The 13,750-nt window shown below is 62.8% G+C and overlaps 1 protein-coding gene across 2 annotated transcripts in view; it reads right to left on the bottom strand.

Moving 5' to 3' along the window:
* The window catches only part of CREB3L2 (cAMP responsive element binding protein 3 like 2), a 147,053-nt gene that overhangs the window by 15,678 nt on the left and 117,625 nt on the right, over nucleotides 1-13,750 (bottom strand). The gene's annotated exons all lie outside the window — the stretch shown is intronic.

Consider the following 13,750-nt stretch of genomic DNA (forward strand, 5'->3'; position numbering starts at 1 on the left):
GGGGGCTCAAGGAGAAAGACTGCAAGGAGAGGGGGCTCAAGGAGAGGGACTAAAGGAGAGGGGGGCTCAAGGAGAGTGACTGCAAGGAGATGGACTGCAAGGAGAGGGCCTGCAAGGAGAGGGCCTGCAAGGAGCGGGGGCTCAAGGAGCGGGGGCTCAAGGAGCGGGGGCTCAAGGAGAGGGCCTGCAAGGCGAGGGAGTGCAAGGAGAGGGACTGCAAGGAGCAGGGCTCAAGGAGAGGGACTGGAAGGAGAGGGACTGCAAGGAGAGGGGGCTCAAGGAAAGGGACTGCAAGGAGAGGGGCTCAAGGAGAGGGACTGGAAGGAGCGGGGGCTCAAGAAGAGGGACTGAAAGGAGCGGGGGCTCAAGGAGAGGGACTGAAAGGAGAGGGGGCTCGAAGAGAGGGACTGCAAGGAGTGGGGGCTCAAGGAGAGGGACTGCAAGGAGCGGGGGCTCAAGGAGAGGGACTGCAAGGAGCGAGGTCTCGAAGAGGGACTGCAAGGAGCGGGGTCTCGAAGAGGGACTGCAAGGAGTGGGGGCTCAAGGAGAGGGACTGCAAGGAGAGGGACTGCAAGGAGAGGAGGCTCGAGGAGACGGACTGCAAGGAGAGGGACTGCAAGGAGCGGGGGCTCAAGGAGAGGGACTGCAAGGAGAGGGACTGCAAGGAGAGGGACTGCAAGGAGAGGGACTGCAAGGAGAGGGACTGCAAGGAGAGGGGGCTCAAGGAGAGGGGGCTCAAGGAGAGGGACTGCAAGGAGCGGGGGCTCAAGGAGAGGGACTGCAAGGAGCGGGGGCTCGAAGAGAGGGACTGCAAGGAGTGGGGGCTCAAGGAGAGGGACTGCAAGGAGAGGGACTGCAAGGTGAGGGACTGCAAGGAGCGGGGGCTCAAGGAGAGGGACTGCAAGGAGCGGGGGCTCGAAGAGAGGGACTGCAAGGAGCGGGGTCTCGAAGAGGGACTGCAAGGAGTGGGGGCTCAAGGAGAGGGACTGCAAGGAGAGGGACTACAAGGAGTGGGGGCTCAAGGAGAGGGGGCTCAAGGAGAGGGACTGCAAGCAGAGGGGGCTCAAGGAGAGGGACTAAAGGAGAGGGGGGCTCAAGGAGAGGGACTGCAAGGAGATGGACTGCAAGGAGAGGGCCTGCAAGGAGAGGGGGCTCGAAGAGAAGGACTGCAAGGAGTGGGGGCTCAAGGAGAGGGACTACAAGGAGAGGGGGCTCAAGGAGAGGGACTGCAAGGAGCGGGGGCTCAAGGAGAGGGACTGCAGGGAGAGGGGGCTCAAGGAGAGGGACTGCAAGGAGAGGGGGCTCGAGGAGAGGGACTGCAAGAAGAGGGGGCTCAAGGAGAGGAGGCTCGAGGAGAGGGACTGCAAGGAGAGGAGGCTCGAGGAGAGGGACTGCAAGGAGAGGGACTGCAAGGAGTGGGACTCAAGGAGAGGGACTCAAGGAGAGGGACTCAAGGAGAGGGACTGCAAGGAGCGGGGGCTCAAGGAGAGGGACTGCAAGGAGAGGGACTGCAAGGAGAGGGACTGCAAGGAGCGGGGGCTCAAGGAGAGGGACTGCAAGGAGCGGGGTCTCGAAGAGGGACTGCAAGGAGTGGGGGCTCAAGGAGAGGGAATGCAAGGAGAGGGACTGCAAGGAGTGGGGGCTCAAGGAGAGGGACTGCAAGGAGAGGGACTGCAAGGAGAGGGACTGCAAGGAGAGGGGGGCTCGAAGAGAGGGACTGCAAGGAGTGGGGGCTCAAGGAGAGGGACTGCAAGGAGAGGGACTGCAAGGAGCGGGGGCTCAAGGAGAGGGACTGCAAGGAGCGGGGGCTCGAAGAGAGGGACTGCAAGGAGCGGGGGCTCAAAGAGAGGGACTGCAAGGAGCGGGGGCTCGAAGAGAGGGACTGCAAGGAGCGGGGGCTCGAAGAGAGGGACTGCAAGGAGCGGGGGCTCGAAGAGAGGGACTGCAAGGAGCGGGGGCTCAAGGAGAGGGCCTGCAAGGCGAGGGAGTGCAAGGAGAGGGACTCAAGGAGAGGGACTGCAAGGAGCGGGGGCTCAAGGAGAGGGACTGCAAGGAGAGGGTGCTCAAGGAGAGGGACTGGAAGGAGAGGGACTCAAGGAGATGGACTCAAGGAGAGGGACTGCAAGGAGCGGGGGCTCAAGGAGAGGGACTGCAAGGAGAGGGACTGCAAGGAGCGGGGGCTCAAGGAGAGGGACTGCAAGGAGAGGAATGCATGGAGAGGGGGCTCAAGGAGAGGGACTGCAAGGAGCGGGGGCTCAAGGAGAGGGCCTGCAAGGCGAGGGAGTGCAAGGAGAGGGACTCAAAGAGAGGGACTGCAAGGAGCGGGGGCTCGAAGAGAGGGACTGCAAGGAGCGGGGGCTCGAAGAGAGGGACTGCAAGGAGCGGGGGCTCGAAGAGAGGGACTGCAAGGAGCGGGGGCTCGAAGAGAGGGACTGCAAGGAGCGGGGGCTCGAAGAGAGGGACTGCAAGGAGCGGGGGCTCGAAGAGAGGGACTGCAAGGAGTGGGGGCTCAAGGAGAGGGACTGCAAGGAGAGGGACTGCAAGGAGAGGGACTGCAAGGAGATGGACTGCAAGGAGAGGGACTGCAAGGAGAGGGGGGCTCAAGGAGAGTGACTGCAAGGAGATGGACTGCAAGGAGAGGGGTCTCAAGGAGAGGGACTGCAAGGAGCGGGGGCTCAAGGAGAGGGCATACAAGGCGAGGGAGTGCAAGGAGAGGGACTCAAGGAGAGGGACTGCAAGGAGCGGGGGCTCAAGGAGAGGGACTGCGAGGAGAGGGGGCTCAAGAAGAGGGACTGCAAGGAGCGGGGGCTCAAGAAGAGGGACTGCAAGAAGCGGGGGCTCAAGAAGAGGGACTGCAAGGAGTGGGGGCTCAAGAAGAGGGACTGCAAGGAGAGGGGGCTCAAGAAGAGGGACTGCAAGGAGAGGGGGCTCAAGGAGAGGGACTGCAAGGAGAGGGGGCTCAAGGGGTGGGACTGCAAGGAGAGCGGCTCAAGGAGAGGGACTGCAGGGAGAGGGGGCTCAAGAAGAGGGACTGCAAGGAGCGGGGGCTCAAGAAGAGGGACTGCAAGAAGCGGGGGCTCAAGAAGAGGGACTGCAAGGAGTGGGGGCTCAAGAAGAGGGACTGCAAGGAGAGGGGGCTCAAGGAGAGGGACTGCAAGGAGCGGGGGCTCAAGGAGAGGGACTGCAAGGAGCGGGGGCTCAAGGAGAGGGACTGCAAGGAGCGGGGGCTCGAGGAGAGGGACTGCAAGGAGAGGGGGCTCAAGGGGTGGGACTGCAAGGAGAGCGGCTCAAGGAGAGGGACTGCAAGGAGAGGGGGCTCAAGGAGAAGGACTGCAAGGAGAGGGGGCTCGAGGAGAGGGACTGCAAGAAGAGGGGGCTCAAGGAGAGCAGGCTCGAGGAGAGGGACTGCAAGGAGCGGGGGCTCAAGGAGAGGGACTGCAAGGAGTGGGGGCTCAAGGAGAGGGACTGCAAGGAGAGGGGGCTCAAGGAGAGGGACTGCAAGGAGAGGGACTGCAAGGAGATGGACTGCAAGGAGAGGGACTGCAAGGAGAGGGGGGCTCAAGGAGAGGGGGGCTCAAGGAGAGGGACTGCAAGGAGCGGGGTCTCGAAGAGAGGGACTGCAAGGAGCGGTGTCTCGAAGAGAGGGACTGCAAGGAGCGGTGTCTCGAAGAGAGGGACTGCAAGGAGCGGGGTCTCAAAGACAGGGACTGCAAGGAGTGGGGGCTCAAGGAGAAGGACTGCAAGGAGAGGGACTGCAAGGAGAGGAGGCTCGAGGAGAGGGACTGCAAGGAGAGGGGGCTCAAGTGGTGGGACTGCAAGGAGAGCGGCTCAAGGAGAGGGACTGCAAGGAGTGGGGGCTCAAGGAGAGGGACTGCAAGGAGAGGGGGCTCAAGGAGAGGGACTGCAAGGAGAGGGACTGCAAGGAGATGGACTGCAAGGAGAGGGACTGCAAGGAGAGGGGGGCTCAAGGAGAGGGGGGCTCAAGGAGAGGGACTGCAAGGAGCGGGGTCTCGAAGAGAGGGACTGCAAGGAGCGGTGTCTCGAAGAGAGGGACTGCAAGGAGCGGTGTCTCGAAGAGAGGGACTGCAAGGAGCGGGGTCTCAAAGACAGGGACTGCAAGGAGTGGGGGCTCAAGGAGAAGGACTGCAAGGAGAGGGACTGCAAGGAGAGGAGGCTCGAGGAGAGGGACTGCAAGGAGAGGGGGCTCAAGTGGTGGGACTGCAAGGAGAGCGGCTCAAGGAGAGGGACTGCAAGGAGTGGGGGCTCAAGGAGAAGGACTGCAAGGGGAGGAGGCTCGAGGAGAGGGACTGCAAGGAGAGGGGGCTCAAGGGGTGGGACTGCAAGGAGAGCGGCTCAAGGAGAGGGACTGCAGGGAGAGGGGGCTCAAGGAGAGGGACTGCAAGGAGAGGGACTGCAAGGAGAGGAGGCTCGAGGAGAGGGACTGCAAGGAGAGGGGGCTCAAGGGGTGGGACTGCAAGGAGAGCGGCTCAAGGAGAGGGACTGCAGGGAGAGGGGGCTCAAGGAGAAGGACTGCAAGGAGAGGGGGCTCGAGGAGAGGGACTGCAAGAAGAGGGGGCTCAAGGAGAGCAGGCTCGAGGAGAGGGACTGCAAGGAGCGGGGGCTCAAGGAGAGGGACTGCAAGGAGTGGGGGCTCAAGGAGAGGGACTGCAAGGAGAGGGACTGCAAGGAGAGGGACTGCAAGGAGAGGGGGCTCAAGGAGAGGGACTGCAAGGAGAGGGACTGCAAGGTGATGGACTGCAAGGAGAGGGACTGCAAGGAGAGGGGGGCTCAAGGAGAGGGACTGCAAGGAGCGGGGTCTCGAAGAGAGGAACTGCAAGGAGCGGTGTCTCGAAGAGAGGGACTGCAAGGAGCGGGGTCTCGAAGAGAGGGACTGCAAAGAATGGGGGCTCAAGGAGAAGGACTGCAAGGAGAGGGGGCTCAAGTGGTGGGACTGCAAGGAGAGCGGCTCAAGGAGAGGGACTGCAAGGAGTGGGGGCTCAAGGAGAAGGACTGCAAGGGGAGGAGGCTCGAGGAGAGGGACTGCAAGGAGAGGGGGCTCAAGGGGTGGGACTGCAAGGAGAGCGGCTCAAGGAGAGGGACTGCAGGGAGAGGGGGCTCAAGGAGAGGGACTGCAAGGAGAGGGACTGCAAGGAGAGGGGGCTCAAGGAGAGGGACTGCAAGGAGAGGGGGCTCAAGGAGAGGGACTGCAAGGAGAGGGACTGCAGGGAGAGGGGGCTCAAGGAGAGGGACTGCAAGGAGAGTGGGCTCGAGGAGAGGGACTGCAAGAAGAGGGGGCTCAAGGAGAGGGACTGCAAGGAGGGGGGCTCAAGGAGAGTGACTGCAAGGAGATGGACTGCAAGGAGAGGTGGCTCAAGGAGAGGGACTGCAGGGAGAGGGACTGCAAGGAGAGGGGGCTCGAGGAGAGAGACTGCAAGAAGAGGGGGCTCAAGGAGAGGGACTGCAAGGAGGGGGGCTCAAGGAGAGTGAAAGGAGATGGACTGCAAGGAGATGGACTGCAAGGAGAGGGGGCTCAAGGAGCGGGACTGCAAGGAGCGGGACTGCAAGGAGCGGGGGCTCAAGGAAAGGGACTGCAAGGAGCGGGACTGCAAGGAGAGGGACTGCAAGGAGCGGGACTGCAAGGAGAGGGACTGCAAGGAGAGGGACTGCAAGGAGAGGGGGCTCAAGGAGAGGGACTGCAAGGAGCAGGGGCTCAAGGAGAGGGACTGCAAGAAGCGGGGGCTCAAGGAGAGGGACTGCAAGAAGCGGGGGCTCAAGGAGAGGGACTGCAAGGAGAGGGGGCTCGAAGAGAGGGACTGCAAGGAGTGGGGGCTCAAGGAGAAGGGGCTCAAGGAGAGGGACTGCAAGGAGCGGAGGCTCAAGGAGAGGGACTGCAAGGAGCGGGGTCTCGAAGAGAGGGACTGCAAGGAGCGGGGTCTCGAAGAGAGGGACTGCAAGGAGCGGGGTCTCAAAGAGAGGGACTGCAAGGAGCGGGGTCTCGAAGAGAGGGACTGCTAGGAGTGGGGGCTCAAGGAGAGGGACTGCAAGAAGAGGGGGCTCAAGGAGAGGGACTGCAAGGAGTGGGGGCTCAAGGAGAGGGACTGCGAGGAGAGGGGGCTCAAGGAGAGGGCCTGCAAGGCGAGGGAGTGCAAGGAGAGGGACACAAGGAGAGGGACTGCAAGGAGTGGGGGCTCAAGGAGAGGGACTGCAAGGAGCGGGGGCTCACGGAGAGGGAGGGGGGCTCAAGGAGAGTGACTGCAAGGAGATGGACTGCAAGGAGATGGACTGCAAGGAGAGGGGGCTCAAGGAGAGGGACTGCAAGGAGCGGGACTGCAAGGAGCGGGAGCTCAAGGAGAGGGACTGCAAGGAGCGGGGGCTCAAGGAGAGGGACTGCAAGGAGCAGGGGCTCAAGGAGAGGGACTGCAAGAAGCGAGGGCTCAAGGAGAGGGACTGCAAGAAGCGGGGGCTCAAGGAGAGGGACTGCAAGGAGAGGGGGCTCGAAGAGAGGGACTGCAAGGAGTGGGGGCTCAAGGAGAGGGACTGCAAGGAGAGGGGGCTCAAGGAGAGGGACTGCAAGGAGCGGGGTCTCGAAGAGAGGGACTGCAAGGAGCGGGGTCTCGAAGAGAGGGACTGCAAGGAGTGGGGGCTCAAGGAGAGGGACTGCAAGGAGAGGGACTGCAAGGAGAGGGATGCAAGGAGAGGAATGCAAGGAGTGGGGGCTCAAGGAGAGGGACTGCAAGGAGTGGGGGCTCAAGGAGAGGGCCTGCAATGAGCGGGGGCTCAAGGAGAGGGCCTGCAAGGCGAGGGAGTGCAAGGAGAGGGACTCAAGGAGAGGTACTGCAAGGAGCGGGGGCTCAAGGAGAGGGACTGCGAGGAGAGGGGGCTCAAGGAGAGGGACTGCGAGGAGAGGGGGCTCAAGGAGAGGGACTGCTAGGAGAGGGGGCTCAAGGAGAGGGACTGCGAGGAGAGGGGGCTCAAGGAGAGGGACTGCGAGGAGAGGGGGCTCAAGGAGAGGGACTGCGAGGAGAGGGGGCTCAAGGAGAGGGACTGCAAGGAGCGGGGGCTCTAGAAGAGGGACTGCAAGGAGCGGGGGCTCAAGAAGAGGGACTGCAAGGAGCAGGGGCTCGAAGAGAGGGACTGCAAGGAGAGGGGGCTCAAGGAGAGGGACTGCAAGGAGCGGGGGCTCAAGGAGAGGAACTGCAAGGAGCGGGGGCTCAAGGAGAGGTTCTGCAAGGAGCGGGGGCTCAAGGAGAGGGACTGCAAGGAGCGGGGGCCCAAGGAGAGGGATTGCAAGGAGCGGGGGCTCAAGGAGAGGGACTGCAAGGAGAGGATGCTCGAGGAGAGGGACTGCAAGGAGAGGGGGCTCAAGGGGTGGGACTGCAAGGAAAGCGGCTCAAGGAGAGGGACTGCAGGGAGAGGGGGCTCAAGGAGAGGGACTGCAAGGAGAGGGGGCTCGAGGAGAGGGACTGCAAGAATAGGGGGCTCAAGGAGAGGAGGCTCGAGGAGAGGGACTGCAAGGAGAGGAGGCTCGAGGAGCGGGACTGCAAGGAGAGGGGACTCCAAGGAGAGGGGACTCCAAGGAGAGGGACTGCAAGGAGAGGAGGCTCGAGGAGAGGGACTGAAAGGAGAGGGGGCTCAAGGAGAGGGACTGCAAGGAGCGGGGGCTCAAGGAGAGGGACTGCAAGGAGAGGGGGCTCGAAGAGAGGGACTGCAAGGAGTGGGGGCTCAAGGAGAGGGACTGCAAGGAGAGGGGGCTCAAGGAGAGGGACTGCAAGGAGCGGGGGCTCGAAGAGAGGGACTGCAAGGAGCGGGGGCTCGAAGAGAGGGACTGCAAGGAGAGGAATGCAAGGAGAGGGGGCTCGAGGAGAGGGACTGCAAGAAGAGGGGGCTCAAGGAGAGCAGGCTCGAGGAGAGGGACTGCAAGGAGCGGAATGCAAGGAGAGGGGGCTCAAGGAGAGGGACTGCAAGAAGAGGGGGCTCAAGGAGAGCAGGCTCGAGGAGAGGGACTGCAAGGAGCGGGGGCTCAAGGAGAGGGACTGCAAGGAGTGGGGGCTCAAGGAGAGGGACTGCAAGGAGAGGGACTGCAAGGAGAGGGGGCTCAAGGAGAGGGACTGCAAGGAGAGGGACTGCAAGGAGAGGGACTGCAAGGAGATGGACTGCAAGGAGATGGACTGCAAGGAGATGGACTGCAAGGAGAGGGACTGCAAGGAGAGGGGGGCTCAAGGAGAGGGACTGCAAGGAGCGGGGTCTCGAAGAGAGGGACTGCAAGGAGCGGGGTCTCGAAGAGAGGGACTGCAAGGAGCGGTGTCTCGAAGAGAGGGACTGCAAGGAGCGGTGTCTCGAAGAGAGGGACTGCAAGGAGCGGGGTCTCGAAGAGAGGGACTGCAAGGAGTGGGGGCTCAAGGAGAAGGACTGCAAGGAGAGGGACTGCAAGGAGAGGAGGCTCGAGGAGAGGGACTGCAAGGAGAGGGGGCTCAAGTGGTGGGACTGCAAGGAGAGCGGCTCAAGGAGAGGGACTGCAAGGAGTGGGGGCTCAAGGAGAAGGACTGCAAGGGGAGGATGCTCGAGGAGAGGGACTGCAAGGAGAGGGGGCTCAAGGGGTGGGACTGCAAGGAGAGCGGCTCAAGGAGAGGGACTGCAGGGAGAGGGGGCTCAAGGAGAGGGACTGCAAGGAGAGGGACTGCAAGGAGAGGAGGCTCGAGGAGAGGGACTGCAAGGAGAGGGGGCTCAAGGGGTGGGACTGCAAGGAGAGCGGCTCAAGGAGAGGGACTGCAGGGAGAGGGGGCTCAAGGAGAAGGACTGCAAGGAGAGGGGGCTCGAGGAGAGGGACTGCAAGAAGAGGGGGCTCAAGGAGAGCAGGCTCGAGGAGAGGGACTGCAAGGAGCGGGGGCTCAAGGAGAGGGACTGCAAGGAGTGGGGGCTCAAGGAGAGGGACTGCAAGGAGAGGGACTGCAAGGAGAGGGGGCTCAAGGAGAGGGACTGCAAGGAGAGGGACTGCAAGGAAAGGGACTGCAAGGAAAGGGACTGCAAGGAGAGGGACTGCAAGGAGAGGGGGGCTCAAGGAGAGGGACTGCAAGGAGCGGGGTCTCGAAGAGAGGGACTGCAAGGAGCGGTGTCTCGAAGAGAGGGACTGCAAGGAGCGGGGTCTCGAAGAGAGGGACTGCAAAGAGTGGGGGCTCAAGGAGAAGGACTGCAAGGAGAGGAGGCTCGAGGAGAGGGACTGCAAGGAGAGGGGGCTCAATTGGTGGGACTGCAAGGAGAGCGGCTCAAGGAGAGGGACTGCAAGGAGTGGGGGCTCAAGGAGAAGGACTGCAAGGGGAGGAGGCTCGAGGAGAGGGACTGCAAGGAGAGGGGGCTCAAGGGGTGGGACTGCAAGGAGAGCGGCTCAAGGAGAGGGACTGCAGGGAGAGGGGGCTCAAGGAGAGGGACTGCAAGGAGAGGGACTGCAAGGAGAGGGACTGCAAGGAGAGGGGGGCTCAAGGAGAGGGACTGCAAGGAGCGGGGTCTCGAAGAGAGGGACTGCAAGGAGCGGGGTCTTGAAGAGAGGGACTGCAAGGAGCGGTGTCTCGAAGAGAGGGACTGCAAGGAGCGGGGTCTCGAAGAGAGGGACTGCAAAGAGTGGGGGCTCAAGGAGAGGGACTGCAAGAAGAGGGGGCTCAAGGAGAGGGACTGCAAGGAGAGGGACTGCAGGGAGAGGGGGCTCAAGGAGAGGGACTGCAAGGAGAGTGGGCTCGAGGAGAGGGACTGCAAGAAGAGGGGGCTCAAGGAGAGGGACTGCAAGGAGGGGGGCTCAAGGAGAGTGACTGCAAGGAGATGGACTGCAAGGAGAGGGACTGCAAGAAGAGGTGGCTCAAGGAGAGGGACTGCAAGGAGAGGGACTGCAGGGAGAGGGACTGCAAGGAGAGGGGGCTCGAGGAGAGAGACTGCAAGAAGAGGGGGCTCAAGGAGAGGGACTGCAAGGAGGGGGGCTCAAGGAGAGTGAAAGGAGATGGACTGCAAGGAGATGGACTGCAAGGAGAGGGGGCTCAAGGAAAGGGACTGCAAGGAGCGGGGGCTCAAGGAAAGGGACTGCAAGGAGAGGGACTGCAAGGAGAGGGACTGCAAGGAGAGGGACTGCAAGGAGAGGGGGCTCAAGGAGAGGGGGCTCAAGGAGAGGGACTGCAAGGAGAGGATGCTCGAGGAGAGGGACTGCAAGGAGAGGGGGCTCAAGGGGTGGGACTGCAAGGAGAGCGGCTCAAGGAGAGGGACTGCAGGGAGAGGGGGCTCAAGGAGAGGGACTGCAAGGAGAGGGACTGCAAGGAGAGGAGGCTTGAGGAGAGGGACTGCAAGGAGAGGGACTGCAGGGAGAGGGACTGCAAGGAGAGGGGGCTCGAGGAGAGAGACTGCAAGAAGAGGGGGCTCAAGGAGAGGGACTGCAAGGAGGGGGGCTCAAGGAGAGTGAAAGGAGATGGACTGCAAGGAGATGGACTGCAAGGAGAGGGGGCTCAAGGAAAGGGACTGCAAGGAGCGGGACTGCAAGGAGCGGGGGCTCAAGGAAAGGGACTGCAAGGAGAGGGACTGCAAGGAGAGGGACTGCAAGGAGAGGGACTGCAAGGAGAGGGACTGCAAGGAGAGGGGGCTCAAGGAGAGGGGGCTCAAGGAGAGGGACTGCAAGGAGAGGATGCTCGAGGAGAGGGACTGCAAGGAGAGGGGGCTCAAGGGGTGGGACTGCAAGGAGAGCGGCTCAAGGAGAGGGACTGCAGGGAGAGGGGGCTCAAGGAGAGGGACTGCAAGGAGAGGGACTGCAAGGAGAGGAGGCTTGAGGAGAGGGACTGCAAGGAGAGGGGGCTCAAGGGGTGGGACTGCAAGGAGAGCGGCTCAAGGAGAGGGACTGCAGGGAGAGGGGGCTCAAGGAGAAGGACTGCAAGGAGAGGGGGCTCGAGGAGAGGGACTGCAAGAAGAGGGGGCTCAAGGAGAGCAGGCTCGAGGAGAGGGACTGCAAGGAGCGGGGCTCAAGGAGAGGGACTGCAAGGAGTGGGGGCTCAAGGAGAGGGACTGCAAGGAGAGGGACTGCAAGGAGAGGGACTGCAAGGAGAGGGACTGCAAGGAGAGGGGGGCTCAAGGAGAGGGGGGCTCAAGGAGAGGGACTGCAAGGAGCGGGGTCTCGAAGAGAGGGACTGCAAGGAGCGGTGTCTCGAAGAGAGGGACTGCAAGGAGCGGGGTCTCGAAGAGAGGGACTGCAAGGAGCGGGGGCTCAAGGAGAAGGACTGCAAGGAGAGGGACTGCAAGGAGAGGAGGCTCGAGGAGAGGGACTGCAAGGAGAGGGGGCTCAAGTGGTGGGACTGCAAGGAGAGCGGCTCAAGGAGAGGGACTGCAAGGAGTGGGGGCTCGAGGAGAAGGACTGCAAGGGGAGGAGGCTCGAGGAGAGGGACTGCAAGGAGAGGGGGCTCAAGGGGTGGGACTGCAAGGAGAGCGGCTCAAAGAGAGGGACTGCAGGGAGAGGGGGCTCAAGGAGAGGGACTGCAAGGAGAGGGACTGCAAGGAGAGGGGGCTCAAGGAGAGGGGGCTCAAGGAGAGGGGGCTCAAGGAGAGGGACTGCAAGGAGAGGGACTGCAAGGAGAGGGACTGCAGGGAGAGGGGGCTCGAGGAGAGGGACTGCAAGGAGAGTGGGCTCGAGGAGAGGGACTGCAAGAAGAGGGGGCTCAAGGAGAGGGACTGCAAGGAGGGTGGCTCAAGGAGAGTGACTGCAAGGAGATGGACTGCAAGGAGAGGGACTGCAAGAAGAGGTGGCTCAAGGAGAGGGACTGCAAGGAGAGGGACTGCAGGGAGAGGGACTGCAAGGAGAGGGGGCTCGAGGAGAGAGACTGCAAGAAGAGGGGGCTCAAGGAGAGGGACTGCAAGGAGGGGGGCTCAAGGAGAGTGAAAGGAGATGGACTGCAAGGAGATGGACTGCAAGGAGAGGGGGCTCAAGGAGCGGGACTGCAAGGAGCGGGGGCTCAAGGAAAGGGACTGCAAGGAGCGGGACTGCAAGGAGAGGGACTGCAAGGAGAGGGACTGCAAGGAGAGGGACTGCAAGGAGAGGGGGCTCAAGGAGAGGGACTGCAAGGAGCAGGGGCTCAAGGAGAGGGACTGCAAGAAGCAGGGGCTCAAGGAGAGGGACTGCAAGAAGCGGGGGCTCAAGGAGAGGGGGCTCAAGGAGAGGGACTGCAAGGAGAGGGGGCTCGAAGAGAGGGACTGCAAGGAGTGGGGTCTCAAGGAGAGGGGGCTCAAGGAGAGGGACTGCAAGGAGCGGAGGCTCAAGGAGAGGGACTGCAAGGAGCGGGGTCTCGAAGAGAGGGACTGCAAGGAGCGGGGTCTCAAAGAGAGGGACTGCAAGGAGCGGGGTCTCGAAGAGAGGGACTGCTAGGAGTGGGGCTCAAGGAGAGGGGGCTCAAGGAGAGGGACTGCAAGGAGTGGGGGCTCAAGGAGAGGGACTGCGAGGAGAGGGGGCTCAAGGAGAGGGCCTGCAAGGCGAGGGAGTGCAAGGAGAGGGACTCAAGGAGAGGGACTGCAAGGAGTGGGGGCTCAAGGAGAGGGACTGCAAGGAGCGGGGGCTCACGGAGAGGGAGGGGGGCTCAAGGAGAGTGACTGCAAGGAGATGGACTGCAAGGAGATGGACTGCAAGGAGAGGGGGCTCAAGGAGAGGGACTGCAAGGAGCGGGACTGCAAGGAGCGGGAGCTCAAGGAGAGGGACTGCAAGGAGCGGGGGCTCAAGGAGAGGGACTGCAAGGAGCAGGGGCTCAAGGAGAGGGGCTGCAAGAAGCGAGGGCTCAAGGAGAGGGACTGCAAGAAGCGGGGGCTCAAGGAGAGGGACTGCAAGGAGAGGGGGCTTGAAGAGAGGGACTGCAAGGAGTGGGGGCTCAAGGAGAGGGGGCTCAAGGAGAGGGACTGCAAGGAGCGGGGGCTCAAGGAGAGGGACTGCAAGGAGCGGGGGCTCAAGGAGAGGGACTGCAAGGAGAGGGGGCTCGAAGAGAGGGACTGCAAGGAGTGGGGGCTCAAGGAGAGGGACTGCAAGGAGAGGGGGCTCAAGGAGAGGGACTGCAAGGAGCGGGGGCTCGAAGAGAGGGACTGCAAGGAGCGGGGTCTCGAACAGAGGGACTGCAAGGAGTGGGGGCTCAAGGAGAGGGACTGCAAGGAGAGGGGGCTCGAAGAGAGGGACTGCGAGGAGTGGGGGCTCAAGGAGAGGGACTGCAAGGAGAGGAATGCAAGGAGAGGAATGCAAGGAGAGGGACTGCAAGGAGTGGGGGCTCAAGGAGAGGGACTGCAAGGAGTGGGGGCTCAAGGAGAGGGACTGCAAGGAGAGGGGGCTCAAGGAGAGGGACTGCAAGGAGAGGGGGGCTCAAGGAGAGTGACTGCAAGGAGATGGACTGCAAGGAGAGGGCCTGCAAGGAGAGGAGGCTCAAGGAGAGGGACTGAAAGGAGCGGGGGCTCAAGGAGAGGGACTGCAAGGAGAGGGACTGCAAGGAGAGGGGCTGCAAGGAGAGGGGGCTCAAGGAGAGGGGGCTCAAGGAGAGGGACTGCAAGGAGAGGGGGCTCAAGGAGAGGGACTGCAAGGAGCGGGAGCTCAAGGAGAGGGGCTGCAAGGAGAGGGGCTGCAAGGAGAGGGGCTGCAAGGAGAGGGGCTGCAAGGAGAAGGGGCTCAAGGAGAGGGACTGCAAGGAGAGGGGGCTCAAGGAGAGGGACTGCAAGGAGAGGGGGCAAGGGGGGCTGGGCAAGCACAGCAGCATACAATGAG

Source organism: Pleurodeles waltl, chromosome 4_1, assembly GCF_031143425.1.
Source record: "Pleurodeles waltl isolate 20211129_DDA chromosome 4_1, aPleWal1.hap1.20221129, whole genome shotgun sequence".
Classification (NCBI taxonomy): Eukaryota; Metazoa; Chordata; class Amphibia; order Caudata; family Salamandridae; genus Pleurodeles; species Pleurodeles waltl.